A 22711-nucleotide genomic window follows, 5' to 3' on the forward strand; every position below is an offset into this window, starting at 1 on the left:
TCAGATAAATAATAACGATAATAAATATAACAACATCTAATGCTAAAACCAGGTAAGTTAGTGAAGGTAGGTTGTAAAGGGACCCACCCTCACCAATAACAAATAACAAATAAATAGAAGGACAAAAGTGCCCGTCTCCTTACGTGACACCTACATATTAAGATAGTGGTGTCTCACACCTCACAGAAAGTTTTAACTGTAAAGGGGCTTACCCTTGATTAAAACACAGAAAGTTTTGTAACAGAATTTAAAAGACTGCACTTTAGGCGTTGCTAGTTAAGAGCCTTAAAACTAAATAACAACTCAGGGGTGAACTGTAAAAGGGCTCACCCTTACCTAAAACTAGCGGTTAAAATGTTTACTAAAACTAATCAGGTACTATATCACTCATATTCTGGACATTAATTTAGTGCTCTCCAGAAAACTAAAGAGCTTTGTTAAAACATCTTCTTTGTCACCAAGCAACTCATCTAACCGGCCTGGCAAACGATGTGCTCTCCTCTGCCCGGCGTAGAGGCGGCAGTCTATCAACACGTGGCTGACGTTTAACGCCATATTACACTCCGCACACTGCGGTGGATCACCACGACTCATTAGGAAACTGTGAGAGAAGCGAGTGTGTCCGATACGGAGTCGACACAGTACAACCTCCTCTCTACGGTTAGTGCGGTAAGCAGTGGACCAAGGCTTTACTGTGTATTTAATCTGCCGAAGTTTGTTATTGGTCACTTGATCCCACGATACATTCCACTGATGTTGTAGTCGTGACTTTACAATCGGCTTTAGATCGGACGCGATTGATCGCCTAGTACATGGAGTCAGAGAGATTGCCTCCTTTGCTGCCCTATCTGCGATCTCGTTACCAGGTATTCCAGTATGTCCAGGTACCCATAGTAACGTAATTGCGATACCCCGAGACATCATCTCGCTCAAAGCGTAGCGGATCTTACGAACAAGGACATGTTTGGAGTACATGTCCTTGATAGCCAGCAGACCGCTTAGCGAGTCAGAACACACTACCACCCTATTTGTTCTTGGACATACAATATTTAACGATTTCAAGATAGCTGTTAGTTCTGCTGTGTATATTGAAGATTCAGGAGTGAGGCAGAATTTGTACTCTCTATTGGAAGTGACAAAGGCACAACCCGTTCCTGCCTCACTCTTTGAGCCATCTGTGTAGATGACATCGCAGGGTGAACAGGATGACAATATTTCTCTACAGGAGCTTGTGGACAACAGTGATGCGTCTTGCTTGTTCAACTGTAATAACGACAGTATTACATTGGGAGTTCTGACTGTCCATGGTGGTCTATCCATCTCGTGACATACCTCAACATCAATCGCTCTCATGTCCACTTCTGCGAGATGTAACAGGATTCTAATGCCAAAGGGTGCGGGGGCATTAGGCTTATTGTGGTACAAGGGAGCAAGTGATGTGTCTAGGGCAACCTCAAAGGCCGGATTTTCTGGCCTTGATTTTAAACTAAAAAAATAGTTCATAGCCAATTGAACACGTCTGAAAGATAAGGATGGCTCACCACTCTCAGCTAAAAGACTGACAACGGGGCTTGAACGAAAAGCCCCAGTAGCCAGTCTGACAGCAGAATGATGGATTGAGTCCAACATTTTAAGGGCTGTTGGCTTGGCAGAAGAATAAACCTGTGATCCATAATCAATACAAGGTCGAATATATGCTTTGTAAAACTGAAGCATGCATTTTCTATCTGCACCCCATTTCGTTCCGCTTAGAGCTCTCATCGCGTTAAGTCTCTTTAGACATTTCGCCTTAAGTTCTTTAATGTGCGGAACCCACGTCAGTCTGTAATAAAACCACAACCCCAGGAATTTCACACAGCGACTCGCTGGGATTTTTATTCTATTTATCCTAAGAGTTGGATCAGCGACGTTCCTCAGTCGAGAAAAAGTAATACATTTAGTCTTTGAAGGAGAGAAAGAAAACCCGGTTTGGTTGCTCCAATCTTCAAGACGGTGGATGGTGAGCTGAAGGTACCTCTCTGCAGTAGCCAGCCTCCTGGCAGGGACAAATACAGCAAAGTCATCTACGAATAGAGAGCATCTGACAGGAGCTCTGACGCAGGAAGTGATGCTGTTTATGGCCACAGCAAAGAGAGTACAACTAAGGACAATCCCTTGAGGTATACCGTTCTCAGGAATTTCGGTTTCGGACAAATGAGTTCCCAGTCTTACATTAAAAGAACGTTCATCCATAAAACCTTTAATAAAATATAACATATTACCGCCGACGCCCCAATTTGAAAGGGTATTTATAACTCCCCTACGCCAAGCTGTATCATACGCTTTTGTAATATCGAAAAACACAGCAACAAGTTGCCTCCGTTCAAGGAAAGCATTCAGGATTGACGACTCTAGACACACTAGGTGGTCTAGAGTTGAACGGCCTTGACGGAAACCACATTGCTGTGGAGACAGGAGATTATTGTGTTCCAGGAACCATACCAGTCTACGATTTACCATTCGCTCCAGTATCTTACAAAGACAACTGGTAAGCGAGATAGGCCTGTAGCTAGTAGGGGAGCACTTGTCTTGGCCAGGTTTGTATAATGGTACAACGTAAGAGTTACGCCATGAACTTGGAAAGCTGCGTTCTTGAAAAATTCTATTGAAAAGGGACAAGAGGCACGCTTTAACCTCTACAGGAAGGTTTCTCAACATGGCGTAGTGGATGTCGTCAGCACCGGGAGCTGAGTTTATAATGGGAGAAATAGCAGATTCTAGTTCGTCAAGGGAAAACAATAAATTTAAGGGACTTATATAGTTATTTTCATTTATGGGCTGTGCTTCATGTTGTACTTTATATCGCTGGAACAAAGGACTGTAGGACGTAGTTCTCGACACGTTAGAAATGGACGAGGCCAGAGCGTTTGCCACATCTTTCGGCTCGGTTAATATGGTGTCGTTCACCCTTAAGCCAAGAATAGGCAGAGGTGGCTGTCTTCCGCAAACTGCCTTTAGTCTCCTCCACACCAGAGATAAAGGGGTGGTACGGTTTATCGAAGAAGCAAATTCCTTCCACGAATTTCGTCGACATCTTTTAAATATGAGACGAGTTTTAGCTCTGGCAAGACGAAATCGTGCGAGGTTTTCCTCGGTCGGAGATCTATTAAATATCCGCAAGGCTTTCCTGCGCTCCCGAAGCGATATCCTACACTATTCTGTCCACCAAGGTAAGTTTCTTCTTTTGATGATTCCTGTTGTTTTTGGAATACTTTCTAGAGCGGCGCTTGAAATAGCAAATGTTATATTGTTGACGGCGGAGTCTATAGCTACTGATGTTGAAACATCTGGTGCCTGTAAAATTTGTTTAAATTTGTCCCAATCTGCCTTATCAAGCACCCATTTAGGTCTTTGGGGCACATTACCTGGAATATCGAGAACTTTAGTCATGACCGGTGCATGGTCGCTACCGTAAAGGTCAGAGGAAACTGACCAATCGAAGCGGTAAGCAATTTGTGGTGTGCACACGGTTAGGTCTAATACTGACCAGGAACCTGTTCTCGGGCAAAGATAAGTTGGCGAGCCATCGTTCAACAAAACAAGATTCAGATCATCAAGGACCTTGGAAACCATGTTGACCCTTGGAGAGCAAGTAGTAGAGCCCCAAACACGATGGTGGGCGTTCAAATCGCCCACAAGTACGAAAGGATGAGGCAATTGATTAATAAGGTCCAATAGATCTTCTCTTGGAAGACATTCTGGTGGCGGGGGGATATAAACACAACAGATATGTAATTTAAACGGTATGTCAATCTTTATGCATATTACTTGTAGAGGTGTGTTCAAAGGTACCTCCACTGTATTCAGAGAAGGATTCGCGAGAACCATAACTCCTCCACATGCATGTCCGTCATTATGGTTGTCATGGCGGAAGATATCCCATCCCCTGATGGAAAATTGGCATGCACGGCGAAGCTTGGTCTCCTGAATACATATGACATTTGGTTTTATTTGTGATGCTAATAGGTTCAGGTCTTCCAGATGGCTTCGCAGTCCGTTAATATTCCATTGTATAATATTCATATAAAATTAGGTTTTAAAAGTAATTTTGTTTTTTGTTTTTCCTTGATTTTGTTTAAAATTTACAGTAATTTTTTCAATTTCTGAATGTGGCCGTGAAGGTCGTCATCAAACAAATCCTCCTCCATTAGGCTGGATTTGGAGGACAGGTATGAGGGAGGGGTTCTGTTGGCACCCTTTGACCGTTCGACCACTTTAGAGGCAATTTTTTGATTTATCCCAGAAACAAGTCTTTGGCGTACTTCCGGAGATATATTTTTTCCCCCGTCACGCTGGAACCTCCAGCATTAGGGGTTTTTAAAAATTGAGCAGCAACCTGGCCTTCAGTAGACTGTTGCTTGTTAAAAGTGTTCCGTCCCTTGGTTTGAGTAGGTGTAGCCGGTCTTACAGACACAGAAGGTGCAAGATCTGATATATCAGTGCCTCCACTACGTGGGAAGGTCTTGGCACTGATTTGTTGTACCAAGGCAGCAACCTGTTGCGTTAGTTCTCTAACCATGCCTTCCAGAGCTGAGCAGGAAGCACACGGTTTCGGTTGCACAGGGACAGAGGCAGCCTGAGAATAGGATACGTCCTTCTTCGGGGTTTGTCCAAGTCGTTTCCTATACTCTTTACGAGCATCGCCGAAAGACAATTTCTCGCTAGTAACTATTTTCAGCACTTCCTTTTCTTCTAAGTATATTTTACAGCTGCGAGAGCTTGAAGGATGCTTACCCTTGCAGTTGACGCACTGTTCTTCGCCACCGGCACAGTCCTTGTCACTGTGACCACTTTTTCCACAAAGACTACATGTTTCAGGGTTATTGCAAGTTTTGCTCGAATGCCCAAAACGTTGACATGTATAACACCTCTGAGGATTTCTAAAGTATGGGCGAACTTGTAGAGAAAGATATCCTGCTCTAATTGTGGCTGGTGGGTGAGGAAGGGCAAAAGTCAAAATGTGACCTGGTGTAGGTGTCGGTACACCGTGTTCAACCTTCATTATTCTCACCACATCAGTCTCAAGACAATCTTTCAGTTCTTCTTTCAATTCTTCAATTGAGCAGCATAGCATATCGCGACAGAATACAATTCCTTTGCAGAAGTTTAGTGTCTCATGAGGATGGACAACGACTTCTACTTTGTCGTAAAAGGATCTCATGGAGAGGAATTTTTGAGCCTGTGGAGCGTTCGCGGCCTCTACCAAGATGCTCCCATTACGAAGCTTCCTAACAGAAGACGGCGAGCCGCCCACTCCAACTAGAGCCTTGTTAACAAGGAAGGGGCTCACCTTTGCCAAGTTCTGAGTTTCGCTTTGTGCTTAAAAACTAGAAAAAGTGGGGTGGGAAGATTTTGAACATTAATTTTCTTATCTGTAGTTTTTCTTTGTTTGGTTGCTTCCTCTTCAGATTCTGAAGAGAGGGCACGTTTCTTTTCTAGATCCATAGTAGAATCTCTTCCTACAACTCTATCATTTTTTTGTGCTTGAGAAGTGTTTAGGGTAGCCATTCAATATATGAACCAGCGCATCGTGATTAAAGGTGCAGGCCGAGACATCGGGAACGGGTATACCCTCGGGAACCTGTCAGCCAAAGCTTGGCAGGGCACCCTACCCCAGTTCCCCGGGGCCCGATGTTATCTCGTTTAACCGAGTAGGGAATTCACGCACGACTCGGGCTCGCACGTGGCAACAGAAATCTCCGACATTTCTGTCCAATAATCACTTCCTGACCAGGGACCGAAGTGGCTGGCACCAGGATTCATACTACCGTTTGCTTCGGCAGAGCAAGCTCACATCAGCTCTCTTCTGCTACACCTTCTCAGAGTGTAGCAGTTCAAGCACTCCCCACAAACAATAGCACGATCCAGTCAGGAAAAGGGAGGAATTAGGAATAGGTAGGATTTATGGATGAGACAGGGGAAAGTGCCAGGATTGGAGATGTGTCTGGCACTAGCTCGGGGTACGAAAGGTCGCCAACCTTTAAACGTCAGAGTAAGACGTCCCCCTACGGGCAAGCTGCAGGGAGGTAACGACCAATAGAGGATGACAGCGGTGCTCCAGATAAACCTACACCACAGCAGAGCAGCTACGGCAACACTCTGCCAGAAGATCCTGGCTGACGACCTAGGCGTGGTCCTGATCCAAGAACCATGGACCGTTGGCAGTCGTGTGATGGGGATGAGCACCGCTAAAGGCAATTTGATATACGATTCTGGTAGTAATAACCCTAGAGCATGTATATATGTCAGTAACAAAATCAAATCACTAAAAATGGCGCAAATGTTTTCTAGAGACACAGCCGTGACAGAGGTTCACTTGCAGACAGGTGATGGCAACATCGGAATCCTGTTTGCAGCGGTTTACCTCCCATACGATTCTCCAGAACCACCGCCAACTGCGGAGATGAGGCGGATTGTGGAGTTCGGAACCCTTACGCGGAGGCACCTGATTGTCGGTTGTGATGCGAATCCCCACCACACCGCTTGGGGGAGCAGCAACATCAACAATCAGGGTGAGTGCCTCTTGAATTTTATAGTAGAATCTAACTTAGTTATTATGAATCAAGGCCGTAAACCAACTTTTGTACAAAGAAGAGGTACAGGGGTAAGAGAAGAGGTCTTAGATATAACTCTGGCTAGCAACTATATTGCAACTAAAGTTTTAAACTGGAGTGTGCTGGATGAAGCATCTGCTTCAGATCATAGGTATATCTCCTCTGACATGAGGTCGTACAAAATAAATGAGACCTATAGAAACCCAAAGAAAACAGAATGGGTAGCTTTCAATGCAGAGCTAAAAAGCAATCTAGTAATGGAAAATGGGTATCAGGGGCAAGGGGTCGAGGACATGGCGAACTCTTTGCAAAACGCCATGAAAGAATCGTACCACAAAAGCATGTTGGTGGAACCAGGGGCTGGAAACCTTGAGGAAAAACCTTCGCAGAGCATATAATGCATGCAAACGTGGAGGAAACTAGGATAGGTACTCTGCTGCCCTAACAGAGTACAATAAAGAGGTGAGAAGAGCTAAGAGAAACTCGTGGAGAGAATTCTGTCAGAGTATTGATAAGGCACCTGACTGTGCAAAACTCCAAAAAGTCCTAGCTCGAAGCCCCATAAATGTGGTGGGTACTATACTTAGGGAAGATGGGACTCACACCAAAGATCCTGAGGAGACTCTTCAGTGTTTACTGAATACACACTTCCCAGGATCTTTTCAAACCAGTGAAACAGTTGTTAGTGAATGGCGGCGAGAACCTAGAGATAGCTCGTCTAAGGAGGACTGGAACTGTGCAAAGACTGTTATCAACTACTTAGGGATAAAACGGGCCCTGGAGTCTTTTAAGCCGTTTGGTACTCACCATTCTGAACATTCAGTTTTATTTTTGTTTGTTTTTTCGAAACAGTAATTAAATTAAATGTTTTTTCAGAAGGGTGTTTCTTATAAAAACATGTGTTAAAGCTTTTTATGACTTTAGCAAGTAATTTTATGTTTGTCATTTGACAGTTGGCAGCACTTGTTTGTTGTTTATTTTTCAGTTGAATGGATTTGTTGGTTATGGTCACTTGTTGACAGTGCATTAGTGCAACTTAAAAATGGATAATGAGAATGACGGATATATTTTACAACTATTAGATGAAAGTTTCAGAAGTTCTGAGGCAGGAAATGTTTCGTATGATAGTGACAATTTTATTGAAGTTTTTAATGACGATTTAGATGCTGATCCAGATTTTGTGTTCAGTTGCAATGAAACCAGTGACAGTGATATTGACTACGTTGAACCAGCCCCAAGTACCGGTACTGGAGTATCACGGAAACGTAAGCTTATAACAAGTACACCTAAGAAAAATCATGTAACACACACAAAAATATTACTGACTATTGGCGTCAAGATGATTTGTACGTGTCACACATTCCAAAAATTGTCACGAAATAGATTTGAGCTCTTGCTGAGAATGTTTCACTGTGCAGACAACGAACAAGAGCACGAGGGTGATAGGCTATATAAAATTTCAAACCTTGTGGCAATATTGAATGAAAATACTATGTAAAACCTAAAGATCAAACATGTATTGATGAATCAGTTGTACCTTTTTTAGGTAGATTGTTTTTTTCGACAATATTTGAAAAATAAAAGGCATCGTTATGGAGTAAAAGTATTCAAATTGTGTGTGGATGGAGGTTACACATGTACTTACAAAGTATATGCTGGAAAAGAAAAGGAGCCTGAGCAAGAAGTTTCAGCCAAAGTTGTATTAGAATTAATGGAACCTTATCTTAATTTTGACAGAACTCTGTATACTGATAATTGGTATACAAGTGTTAAGTTAGCAAAAACTCTTAATGATATAATAGTACACACTTAGTAGGAACAATCAGGAAAAACCGGAAAAAATTTACCTAAAGACGTATTGGTAAAAAAGTTGAAAAACGGTGAAATAATAGCAAAAAATTATTCAATATGTCTTATGAATTATACTCTTATCTACACTGTATTGATGTGTGTTAGTTTGGTTCAGTTTTGCATAATTTTTTATAATATATCTTTTTTAAACAACCTGTGAGTGCCTACTTAATGAGCCTAACCCTTTTATTACAAATATTCATACGATAATCTCAGATTTTCGTTTATGTTGGTTCTAATACAGCATGATAGATATAAAAATGTTCTTCAACCACAGGCCATGAGTACCATTTTTGTTACTCGTGTTCACCCACAGGCCATGAGTACCAAATTTGGTACTCGCTTCAAAAAATCAAATTTATTTTATTAACATTTTTACTAAATTTACTTTCTATAATGTATGAAAAAACAAGTATTTACAAATTTTATTAAGAGAAAAATTGTGGCCTCAGGGTATAGACATCAAAAAAGGGAGTGGCAGTCAACCTGTTAAGAGCAGAAGAGCACAGGCATCTCTGTGCGGAGTCACAAGAGTGGTCAAAACGCAGGATGTCCACAAGGACGTGTATTATCACCAAGCCTGTGGAACATAGTTGTAGATGACTTACTCTGGACTCTGAATTAACAGGGTATGTATGCTCAAGGCTATGCAGATGATGTTGTCATACTCATAAGAGGCAAGCATATGGTTACGTGTCTGGAAATGATGCAGAGAGCACTGGCCATTGTGGAGCGATGGTGTGACGAAGGACTTGCAGTGAATCCTTCGAAGACCGTCATGATACCATTTACAAGTAGGAGGAAACTGGAAATCACAGAGCTAGTCCTATGTGTGGGCCAGATACAGATAAGCAGGGAGTTCAAATATCTAGGAGTCAAACTAGATGATAAACTCACTTGGAATAGTCATCTGGAATACATAATCAGCCGATTTCAGACTACATTGATGATGGTAAGACGTGCGGTAGGATGCACATGGGGGCTTAGACCTGACATGTCACATTGGCTGTACACCAGAGTCATCAGACCAATGATGGTGTATGGCTCAGTGGTATGGTGGCCAAAAGTCCAACAGGTGACTGCCGCAAAAAACCTTTCAAAGGTACAGCGGTTGGCATGCTTGGGGACAATGGGCGCCATGAGAGGAACACCAACCGCTGTTATGGAAGTAGTGCTAAACCTCCCACCCCTAGACATATTCGTCATAAGAGAGGCTAGGATGGCTGCCTACAGAGTGTAATGGAAACTGGCATCATCACCATGCTAGTAAGCACTCCAAGATAGTTAACATTCTCAAACTGGATATTCTAGAAATGATGTCTGACAGAATGGCAAAGGTTACGGACTGGGAAAACCCATTTCAAGTCAACATTGTTTGAAAGGAAGGAATGGTCAAAGGTGAGCCTGACTACATGAAGAAGGCTCTAACCTGGTACACGGACGGGTCAAAGGCTCTGAAGGGTACTGGGGCAGGGGTCTGGGGAGCCAGACATAGGGTTAACTAAAGCTTTAGCCTAGGTAAACTGGCAACTGTCTTTCAGGCTGAAGTTACAGCCCTTGCAGAATGTGCAAGAGTTAATGTGGAAAGGGGTTACAAAGGCAAAACCATCTACACTAACTCGGACAGCAGGGCTGCTCTGCAGGCCTTGGGCAACCATGACTGTAATTCGAAGACAGTCTGGGAATGCCATAAGGTTATGAAATTGCTGGCGAAAACCAATCAAGTTATTCTAACTTGGGTGCCTGGACATAGAGGAATCACAGGTAATGAATGGACAGACAGTTGCGCTAACTTGGGAGCCAACTGTACTTTTACCGGTCCTGAACCAACGTGTGGGGTCTCATATAACTTAGCACGTAGATCAGTTACCAAGTGGATGGTTAACAAACACCTACAACATTGGAGAAATACTGAGGGTAATGTACAAGCAAAGCGGATGCTCAAGGGACCATCAAGGAACATTGCAGCAGATGCCCTTAGAATGAGTAGAACGGAGATCCGAAAGGTGACTGGTTTTATTACAGGTCATTGGATATTTCGAAGTCACCTGAACAGAATAGGTATTCCAGTTCAGGAAACACTGTGCAGGAAATGTGGCGAGGCTGAAGAAACAGCCAAGCACGTCATATTTGAATGTCCGGCATTACAGAGCAAACGCTCAAGATCCCTAGGTGTTCTTATGCATACGGAAGAGGGGTTGGAACAGGAAAGCGTTGTTCAGAAGATCTCATGGTTTTGTAAAGGCCTGGGATTTGATACAGCTTAAACCTGGGAGAGGGTGCACAATAAGCCGGATGGCTGAGAGGCAACTACCAGGCCTAGGAAACCTGGCCCTCTTTAAAAAAAACAAAAATCGAAAAAGGGTCCTGGAGCCAAATGAGCTCGTGAGGAACATCTTCGAGCAGAACATCCGTTCAACGGGATGGAGCCGAAAACCTTCGTGGGAGGCTTCACCCCCCTCTTCAGGACGGGCCCGAGGGACCCCGAGACGTGTCACTGGGCCTGCGAAGTCAGCCCAGAGATAAGATTAACCCTTTTACGTTCTGGACGACTTTGCCTAGGCTGGAGAGCATGCAAAGTTATTGACTAGATCGTAACAACGAGATGCTACAGATGCCAGAGATACGGCCACCTGGCCAAAACCTGCAACGCTACGAGAGATACGAGTGGACACTGCGGTAAGGAGGGACATTCGATTCGTGACTGCAAAGACATGAACAAGCCACCGATCTGCACGAACTGCAAGAGAGCTGGAAAAGATCATAAACACGCGCTGACATCGAACACCTGCCCCAGCTACCTTGCAGAGTGCTCTAGGATCTCGACACAGACCAACTATGACTAGACCCTAACAACGAGAGATCATGAGGGTCGGGCAGCTGAATCTTCGAAACTCTTATTGGAAAAATTAGTAGCTATAGGTGTCCGCGGCACTGCTTTGGCTTGGTTTAGTAGTTATTTCAAAGAAAGGCGTCAAGTGGTTTCAATCTGTGGACATAATAGTGACGAACAAACTGTCAATTACGGGGTAATCCAGGGCAGTACGTTAGGACCAGTTTTATTTTTGATTTATATCAATAATATTTCCAGAATTAATTTATTTGGGAAGCTTTATTTGTTTGCTAACGACAGTTTGATTTTCATTCCAGGTAAAAACTGGCGAGATGTTAAATTAAATGCAATGAGTAATAAAATGGTTCTGAAAAAAATATTCTTTCATTGAATATTTCCAAAACAAAATTTATGCCTATTTCTCTGCATTCTAGTACAGAATATAATTTGACAGATCTAATAATTCATCAGTGCGGTAGTTACTCGAATTCGACATGTGGGTGCAAAGAAATAGAGCTCGTAAAACTTTACAAATACCTGAGAGTTGTTTTCGACTCTCGCTTAAAATGGTCTGAGCACGTTGATTATGTCCTTAACAAAATTAGAAAGTATATTTATGCATTTAGGAAACTAAGTGAAATTTTAGACGGAAACGAGATAAAATTAGCGTATTATACTTACGTCCAGTCACTTCTTTCCTTCGGTAACAATGCGTGGGGCGGTGCGTGTAAAACGCTTCTTGAACCTCTTTTCATTACGCAAAAGAATATACTAAAGGCAGGGTTGAGGGAAAATGTGCGTTATCCAACTGAGTCTCTCTTTCATGAATCCTCCTACTTTCACTACGACTCAGCAACATGGTCAGTATATTCAGCTGACGTGTATAAGAGTTTCTTGTTGTTATTTCAAAGTGGAGGTTATTGGTTACATATAGTGACGTTTTACCATGTTTTCTAACTGTATTTCTACTTAAATGCAACATTATGGATAAGACCTTAAGATATTGACTTATGTCTTTTTAAAGATTTGCCGGATGTATGTCCAAGTTCAGATGTGAGTGATTGTGAAGATGATGGTGATGAAGTTAGGTTAGGAGACAATGACAGTACTTTGGATATCATAAGGCTTGGATCATTAGTTAGGAATGTAATTCCTCATGTTGTAATTTAAAGTGGTAAAAGTGATGTGTTGGATGATAATCTTAAGGGGGCCATTTACCCAAAAAATTTAAAAATAATCAATTTTTATTTTTTTGCTTTAATTTGTTGCTTGGTTACCCTAGAATACTGTACAATCATTTATTTTTTCATAAACACATTAGAAATATAAAATTTTTATTATTTACTTCATTGGGTACAGAGCGTACAAAACGCCAAATTTCCGAGGTTTTGGTTTCCCACTGTTACTTATGTATTATAAACACAGACAAGGCATTTGAGGTGAATTATTGCTTTATATGTGGTAATTTATTTTGTTATCTGTTGGCAGCCCTGTCAAGAAACAGCAGACTATAATTTTGTTTATGTTTACGTTTGTAAAGCAGAAAAGTATCTAATTTGATATCAACATCTTTAGATCCGTGTTATATAGTAGCCTACTGTGTTCTATTAGTTATTCTATATTACTTTTAGTGTACTTATATACAAATAAACAGTGTTGTTCAATAAATATGAAGCAGTCGACTAAAAAGCAACATCTTAGAACTAAAGTAAGTAAAAGACTCAAAGCATCTTTGGCAATAAACAAACGGTGGCAAAATGTCAAACTTATTGAGTCCCTGCAGGCTGATTCAAATTATTCTGTATCTAATACTAGTGACAATCCTAACAGTTCTGCTAAAGTACATGTTAGACATGCAATTATGGATCACTTTGAGGTTATGCCTAGTACAAGTACTGCAAATGTAAATGAGCCTAGGCCTCTAAGTGGAAGCCAAAACGACACTAGGCCTATAGTGTTATCTAGTGAACTAAATATAAATGCAAATCAGTGTCCCTCTATTGGTTTGAAGCCAATATCACCAAGAATAAGCGATCTTGATCAACGCCTAAATGTGGTGGTTGATAATGAGGAAATTTTTACTGGGTCTGAGTATAAATTAGTCGATATGGTTTGCGTGAAAGAGTTAGTACGAAACCTAGTGTGCCCTATATGTTTGCATCCAAACAGCTTGAGTATTACTGAAACAGAACGTAATGGCTTTGCGTGCAAATTGAATGTTGAGTGTGAGAACTGCCCTGATCTAGAAATATTTAGTTACACTTCCAAAAAAATTGATGGTTCGAAGTCATTCGACGTAAACCGCAGGATCGTGAAATCATTCATGACTATTGGTGAAGGTTATGGGTCCTTAGAAAAGTTTAGCTTGGTTATGAACCTAGACAGTATGAGCAGCAAAACATATTCATCTCATTCTGCGGAAGTTTCAAAGTCATCTGTATTTATGGGCGGGGATAATCTGAAAAAAGCTAGGGCTCGAGTGCGTGAATCGTATAAGGATATGGATGCCACAATCACGGATGACACAGTTGTTGACATTGGTGTCAGCTTCGACGGTTCATGGCACAAAAGAGGCCACACATCCAACTATGGTGTTGGTGTTGTAATAGAACTTCAAACTGGTCTCGTCATCGACTACTGTGTCCTATCGAAGTATTGCCAAGTGTGTGTGAATACAGCCACTGAACTCGGCGCAGAGTCACCTGAATTCGATATTTGGTATGAGGGCCATAAAGAAGATTGTTACAAAAATTACAGTGGCTCTTCCCCTGCGATGGAAACCAAGGCCGCAGAAATATTATGGAAACGATCATTAGACTATAAACTGAGATATCGCACTATCGTTTCTGATGGGGATGCCGCAGTTTTTTCCCACCTACAAAATCTGAAAGTGTACGGTGAAGATGTACCCATCGTAAAAGAAGAATGTGTCAACCATATTGCCAAGCGACTTGGGACTGGCTTACGAAATGTTGTAAAAACATGTAAAGCACAAGGTATCACACTAGGTGGAAGGCGGTTCGGTAGCCTAAAACAATCGACAATAGTAAAGTTGACAAAATATTACCAGAACTCAATTCTTCGGAATCAAGATAGTGTTGAAAACATGAGGCAAGACATATTAGCAACTTTACACCACTGTGTGTCTTCTGACAGTGAAAACAGGCACACTAAATGTCCTCAAGGTGACAATAGCTGGTGTTTCTACAATCGTGCTCTCGCAAAAGGCGAAACTCCAGGGTCCCATGCAAGAAATCTGGGTACTGCAATATCACCATTGGTACTGAAACACATATTTCCTGTATACCAAAGACTCATATCAAGAGAACTGTTAGAAAGATGCCAGAAGGGACGAACTCAAAATGCGAATGAGAGTCTCCATAGTTGTATTTGGAAAAAGTGTCCTAAGACAAGGAACGTTTCGAAGCGAATCGTGGACTGTGCAGTTGCTGAAGCTGTATCTGAATACAATTATGGAAACACAATACAAAGTACCTTGATGGGAGCTGCTGGTGTGTCTCCAGGAAGACTTTCAATGAAAATAATAAGGGCAAGAGACAAAAGAAGAGTATTGCAGGCGAAGAAGAGACTGAGTGCAAAGTACATAAAACACCGCCGACAGCTAAAGGTGAGAAAATTGAAAAATGAAGAAACCCTAAAGGAAAAAGAAGGTGTAACTTATGGAGCTGGACTGTTTTAGGAGTACAAAGCATCAAAAGGTATAAAATTACCTGTTTCTTGTTATTGTTTACAGTATTTATATGACAAAAAGCTACATACTATGTTTTTGCTGTTTTCCGGATATAATATTTTACCTGTTTTATCAAATAGTTTACAGCATAACTTTTTTATTTTTTAACTTACAGAGTTCAAACTTTGCACAATTGTTCTTAGATACAATATGCACAAACTGTAGTATGTGAAATAAATTTTGTTAATATATGTGTCATTTATGATATATTTACTTTTTGTTACAGAAAAATAAAATCGAAAATAAAACTATTTATTTTAAAATATGTTACTATGATTTAATCCTATTACTGATACTACAGTTTATAGGGATCATATTAAGCTTTCATTAAAAAAAATAATTTTTAAAATATCTCTACTAGAAGAACAGTTATCCTGCAAACTAAAATTGTTTTTTATTCCGCAACCCCCCCTTAGGGGTGGGGGGTGGTGTGGGGGGGTTATGTGACTTTTCTTGTATAAATTAGTTATAGACTAACTTTTAAAAGTCCAATCATGTATAAAAACCAAGTATTAACATATTTTTATTTTTGGGTAAATGGCCCCCTTAATCCATTAGCTAGCATTTATGAGGTAGTCCTAGCAGATCATCCAAATCCAGATAGCCTACCATTGGTTGTCGGTGTAGTGCGCGTCTAGCCTAAGAGCTGCACAAAGAACGGAGTCCGTTGAACAACGCGTTATGGTTGAAGAAGACAATGTCTTAAATAAATAATTTTTTTAACAACAATTATTGTTGTTGTTGAAATAAATTGTATCCTGTTTCCTTTCCTAAAATATTCCTTTTCTGTAAAAAAATTTAAAAAAAAAGATAAAAAAAATAAAAAAAAAATAAAATAAAATAAGTATATGATTACGTCACATGTGCGCGTAGACGTGATGTAGAGGCTGTGAGGAACGAGACGCTCCCTGACCTTGAGCAGAGAAAGCAGTTAGAAAAGGATTTTAAGTGGTGGGGACGGCAGACGCTTAGTTCGCTGCTATCTCTTTCGCAGTAAACACCGTATCATACGCGCCTTACTAAAAACATTATTTCTCGTGATATATACGTGAAGTGCCAGTTTCATAGTATTTAAGTACCGTAAGTTTAGTAAAACGTGTTACGTACCGTTATAACAGTTTGTATTTGACAATTTTTATATATTTAGTAAATATTTTTTGTTATACATTTGTGAATAGTGTCGAGATTGGTGACAACAGAAAAAGCAAGGTCGGTGGTAAAATTTTACACAGCCAAACTAGAGATATAATTTTTAACTTGTACACTTTTATGAAAAGGGAAGCAGAACAAGGGCCAATATTATTAAAACAAGTTGAACAGCGTGTAGCAGAGGCCACACGAATTTCTAAAACGAGTGTAAAAAGAATTGTGAGTGAAGAAAGGACCGCGCCGAGAAATGGTCCACGTTTCTCAACTCCCAGAAAAACATGGTTGAAAAATTTAAAAAAAGCTGTTGACGACTTTGACAAGACCGTTACACGGCGGACTGTTCATGAATTCCACAGAATAGACGGTCAACGACATACCCTAAAAACTCTTCTTCCGGTATTAAAAGAAAAAAAACGGGTTTAGAGGAGGAATATGGACTCTGAGACAAGTTCTCAAGGAACTTCAGTTTAAATGGAGAAAATCTACAGATAATAGAAAACTTTTAATAGAAAAACACGAAATAAGAGAACACAGGGTTCGTTTTATTAGAGCTATAAAACGTTACAGAGAAGAGGGCCGACCAATTGTTTATACGGATGAGACTTATGTCCACGCTTCGCACACAAAGCCCCACTCATGGTCAGATGGCAGCAACAAAGGCCTCTTAACACATATTTTTAAGGGCAATATGGAATATTGTTCATGCAGGTAATGAGAACGGATTTATTGACAATGCATTGTTGGTGTTCATGATGGGTCAGGTGACTATCATGATTGTATGAATTTTAAAAATTACAAAAAATGGCTGCAAGAAAAACTTATTCAAAATTTACCACCACAAACCGTCCTTGTGATAGACGATGCATCATACCACAATAAACAACTAAACCCCGCACCTACCAGCAATTCCAAGAAAGCAGAGATAATTCAGTTAACCATTACATCCCGTTCCATTACAAAATGCTTAAAACAGAACTCTATCAGATTGTGAAGCTAAATAAGAACCCGCACAAAATGTTTAAGATTGATTCCATACTTGCAGAACACGGCCACTCCGCTTTGTGCCTCCCTCCTTATCATCCCGATCTTAACCAGATAGAAATGATATGGTCACTGATAAAAAACCACGTTGCCTTGAAAAACACGACCTTCAAATTAAATGACTGCATCAATCTAGTAAGAGAAAAAGTCCAAGATATTACGAAAGAGGAATGAACAAAGAGATGCCAGCACGTTATAAATATTGAAGAAAAATATATGGAACATGAAATATCTATTGATGACATCACAGAATCATTCATCATAAATCTAGAAGCCGGCAGTAGTGATGACGACAGTGGAAGTGACAGTGAACACTCTAGCCATAGAGAAGACGAAATGAGTGGAGTGGAAGTGCTTGAATAACATAAATGACAAGTAAGTGACGCAATTAATTTATTTGCTTATTAGGTTTAATAAAGAATATTTTATTTTGCAATCCTGAGATAATGAAACGTTAATAGTAAGTATTGATAATAATAAATAGATAAAACTACAGCAAATCTCTTTCATATTTTTATAACATAAAAATAATGTACATTAACTTTTCATGACATAAACTAATAACATACAGTCAGACAGACAATATTGTATAGTTATGCTACTAGCTAACCTGTTGCTCAAAATCGAACAAAAGTGAAATGTGTAGTTAAATACTAAAAACCAAACATTTAGTAAACAGCTGTTAAATTGTAGTTAGTAGACATCGATATAAAAATTGAATTTAGTTTGATCCAATGTCGAAGGATAGCGTCACTGTAGACCTTACTGTATTAAAGTGATACTCGTACTGTTGTTAAAGTTCTGAGAAGTATCAGCAAATGTACGTAAAGATGCCTTTAATTTGACACCTCAAACGTTAATATCTGTCAAGCCGTTATCGAATTATGATTTCGAAGAAAAACCCCTAGCGTATTAATACAACGCTCCTACTGGGTTAACGTATCCTCCTAGAGTAGTACATCACTGGGCCGATATCTTACACTTCCCCTCCACTGGCGAGCTATCCCACCATTACCCGCCTTTCTCCTACTCAGGGCTCCGCTCGTTCCTCACGTCCTCTAACAGTAAGATTGTAGATATACATGTAGGCCTAGACAATCAAAATCCAGTAGGACTAGAGAATTTGAGATGTGATGAGTTTGTAGATGATCCAATCAGCTCAGTAAAATATCTTACTAACGTAGGCCTACCTCTTGATGAGGTATTACCAGTAGATGCTCCTCCAGCAGCAAGATGTAGTTCTGAGACCGTTAGCAATTTTGACAACGTTTTCAACAAATGCATTACAAACATAGAAAGTGAAACAAATAGTTTATATGATAATAACAATAATAGACGCCCTGTGGTAAAAGCTTCATGTCAAACCGATGACAACAGGCCAAGTAAAAAATATCAGAAGAAGTATATACGTGAAGTAAAGAACAAGGTTGAGTCTAGTCACAAACAGTGTAATAAGAGTTCGTCAGAAACAAGATTTAGAAACGACAATACCTTCCTACGACTCAAATAAAGGTAAGCATTTATATTTTTACTTAGAGATATACTTAAAACTGTGTTTTTTACATTCAGATCTACTAAGCACTAATAGTAGAGCCTACTTTTAATTCAATTATTGCCAGGCAACTCTTTTTTATTTATCAAACACTTTTTCAGCACTTTACTGTTATAAAACAGTATAAAAAGCAGCCTACATGTAATATAACATCTACATTTAAATTTTACATCTATATATAATTTTAATTTATAACAACTCGTACCTTATCTGTCCCACGTCTTTAACTATTTTGTTTATTTTCAGGTATAGTGGAAGGACATTTTGAGAAATGCAAAACACCAACTGACATATTTCTTGAGATTATAGACAAGGACTTGGTAAGTCACATCACGTACCAATCTAATCTGTATGATACACAAAATGGAAATACACTCTATTTGAAAGAAAATGAACTTTTAGTGTTTTCGGCATAAACTTTCTTATGAGTTATCACCAGTTGCCTTCCAGTAAGCACTACTGGTCCACATCAGATGATTTACATGTCAAACCAGTTGCGTTCAAATCTCCATGTGAATTATAACAAGACTATTTCAAAAGACAATCCAGACAGATTACAAAAAGTAAGGCCTTTTATTGATAAGCTCAATGACAAGATCACAGCAGTTTATAAAGGTACAAGGCAGGTTAGTGTTGATGAATCAATGATTGTTTTCAAAGGTCATAGCGTTTTGAAACAATATAACCCCATGAAACCCATAAAAAGGGGTTATAAACTGTGGTGTCTTGGTGACCAGTATGGCTATATTTTAAAGTTTGATGTTTACCAAGAGAAAAATGTAGCCATTAAAGCAGAATACCGTGAAAGTAGGTTGGGAGAATGAGTGGTTTTATCCTTAACAAAATAAATATGGGGGAAAACTGAATTAATTGTGTTATTTGACAATTTTTTGCCTCTATTCCCTTGGTGGTTAGGCTAAAAAGTGAAAACACCTTAGCTTGCACAACGATCGCAGTGACAGGGCGGGTATACCTGCAGACCTTAGTTCCTCTCTTGAAAGGGGACAGTGGGATCATCGCTATTCAAATGATGATGTCGGAGTTTTCAAGTGGCAGGACAACAAAACTGTCAGGTTGATAGCCATGGGACAGAAAGGGAGTAGTGTGTTAAGAACTCAAAAGGATGGGTCAAAGGTTACTGTCACTTGCCCACCTATTGTTAAGGATTATAATAAGTACATGGGAGGGGTTGATCTAGCATATCGGTATAGAGCCCTCTACAATATGGACAGGAAATCCAAAAAGTGGTGGCAGCGGTTATTTTGGGGCATTTTAGACACCGTTGCCTATGTCATAAGTTGCCAGTTAAATGGCAAGATCCCTGTTCTATAATTTAGAAGAACGGTAGCAAATGGTCTGATAACAATGCAAAACCCAAAACAGAAAAAGAGGTCTCTCGAGTTCACTTCATCAAGTTCAAGTCCTATCTTGAAGAGGAGAAAGTCTAATGATTTTTCAATCCCTAAGGATGTCAGGTTAGGTAACAAAGGAATACACTGGGTTACCTTTGATCGAAAGAGAGGAAGATGTGAAGTCTCCGCTAAACAGAAAATACAATCACGCCCTCATACCAAGTGTAGCCATTGTAAAGTGTTTCTATATGTAACTGAAAACAAGAACTGGCAGTGTTTCATGAAGTATTACTCCAATAGTATGGCCAGGCAGTTACATATTCCTAGGGATACTGGACACTATTTACTATGTATATATTATATATATTATTTTCGTGGCCTGTAAATAAATGTTAAAAAGTAGTTTTCACAATTAAATGATTTCGTACAACTGAAGGGTATTTATTTATTCATACCATCCCTCTATTAATAAAGGGCATTATGCCCTGACGGTACTTAAAAGTACCATGTAAAAAAGTATGTATGGAAATGAAAAAAAATCGTTCCCCCTTCATTTAAATTAGTTAATTAAAAGAACGAAAAGATTATACATTCAATATTAATCAATACCTGGTCCTCAAAGCATTTCCAACGTACCATGTACGTCCATCATGACTAAGAAGGAAAAAGATAGAATAGGAAGAAAAACTACTAAAAGTTCCAGTAGCGGATTTACACGAGGTAGTGGCGTAGCGAAGGGGGGGGTCAAGCCCCCCCCCCGAAAAATTACGATATATTAAAAAATAAATTAAGCATGGAGCAGGGTAAAGAAAGAAGAGTTATCATTACTCTTGTCTACAAACATTAAATTGATTGATTTAATTTATTAAAGTGACCGTTGTTAAAAATAGAATTTTCCTTTTGTTTAAATCAAAGTATCAAACTCTACGTCTGGGCTCGGCCTTTCAGGTGGTGTAGTGTAATCACGGTATTAGTGTAGGGCGCGGTCACGTGACGTCACAAAGTAACCTGAACCGTAACACGGCTGACAGTTTACATTAGCGATCGTTTAAATTCGTCTTGAGGACTTAAAATGAATGCTTAGAATGGTTACGACGTTGATTTTATGAGAAAAAGTATAAAAAACCACTTTCAGTCGGAAAATACCGAGGAAAAGCTCTACTGATTCAAGTTTTGGCGACTTTGGATTTCACTGACTGAGGTATTATTTCATTTCCCTCAGTATATGCCAATCGCGAGTGATTTTGTTGTTTTTTCTCGATAGTTATATAGATACTCGTCTACATTTTAATGATACCAAAAATCGTCATTATAACTCATTCCTAAATACCTCAATCCAAAGTAGCCGAACTTACAGTCAGTAAAGTTTTTCCGGAGCATTTTCCGAACGTTAGTTTCATAGTTCCGGTTTATTTCATAAAAGTAAACATTAAAATACAATGTACCCTCTTATTAATACTATTATAACTTCACGATCACTTCGGTGTAATATGGGCTGTCAACGATGTTTGTCCGCCGAGCTTAGAAAGGTAACCGCAAAAAGGTTTCAGTGACCGCGGCTTGTAGCTGGCCGAGTTTCGACTGTGGACTGTTATAGGAAGTTTAGTTCACACGCCAGCCGCTAGTGGAAACACGGGTTCATCGTTCCACCCTGTCAGGCCTGTTTATTGTCCGATATTACGAGTACAGCTGAAGATTTGCTTGTGTGTTGTTGAGGTAGTGACTTTGTTGTGTAGTCAGCTAATTTGTACTTTGTAGTGACAGTGACGGGATAAATGTTGTTCTTTGAGTTTTATTTAATGTTAAGGAATCTAGCTTTTATTGTATTTCTCACTACTGCTTCTTTTAAAAATTAGTAAGAGAACCATTGACCAGTTTTCAAACCAAAAACTGTAAAAAACGGATTCGTAATCATGCGACAAAGTGTTAGTTCCATTGTTGCCACGATAGGTAGAAGAAACCACTGTTGATTCGATAGAAGAAGAAAGCAGTAAGTTTATTCCAACTCCGTATTGTTCATCGTTTCGTGACCAATCCAATACAAGTAGGCATTCAGAATCTGAAGTAAGCACCATCGGAATAACCTTTATAGGTATTGGAGTAGTTTCAGAACAGTTATTTCACACCAAAACAGAGTTTTCTAAAACTACGGATTTGAAAAGTAAAGTGCTAAATGATATATTTTAACCATATGAGAGTTTTATTTTTCCAGTAATCGTCATCAACAATAAAAAAATTTAAGTTTCAGCTCACCTGGTTAAAAAGGTTCAATTGGCTGGCTTATTTTAAGGCTAGGGATGGAACTTATTGTAAGTTTTGTGTGTTATTTGCCAATGAGTTCACTGGTGAAGGCCAACACCAAAATATGGGAGTCTTAAAAAGTCTACCTTATAGAAAGTGTAAAGACGCAGTAAAAAAATTCACCTCTCACAGCAACTCTGAGTACCACAAACTTTCTTGTTTAGCTGCGGAAAACTTTAAGAAGGTTGATTCTGGCCGAGTAGAAGACATAAAAGTAATGAGGGATTCGCAGAAGAAGAAAGAAAAAGAACAAAACAGAGCTTCACTCAAGCGAATATTTGATACAAT

This window comes from Homalodisca vitripennis, chromosome 3 (genome assembly GCF_021130785.1).
Source record: "Homalodisca vitripennis isolate AUS2020 chromosome 3, UT_GWSS_2.1, whole genome shotgun sequence".
Taxonomy (NCBI): Eukaryota; Metazoa; Arthropoda; class Insecta; order Hemiptera; family Cicadellidae; genus Homalodisca; species Homalodisca vitripennis.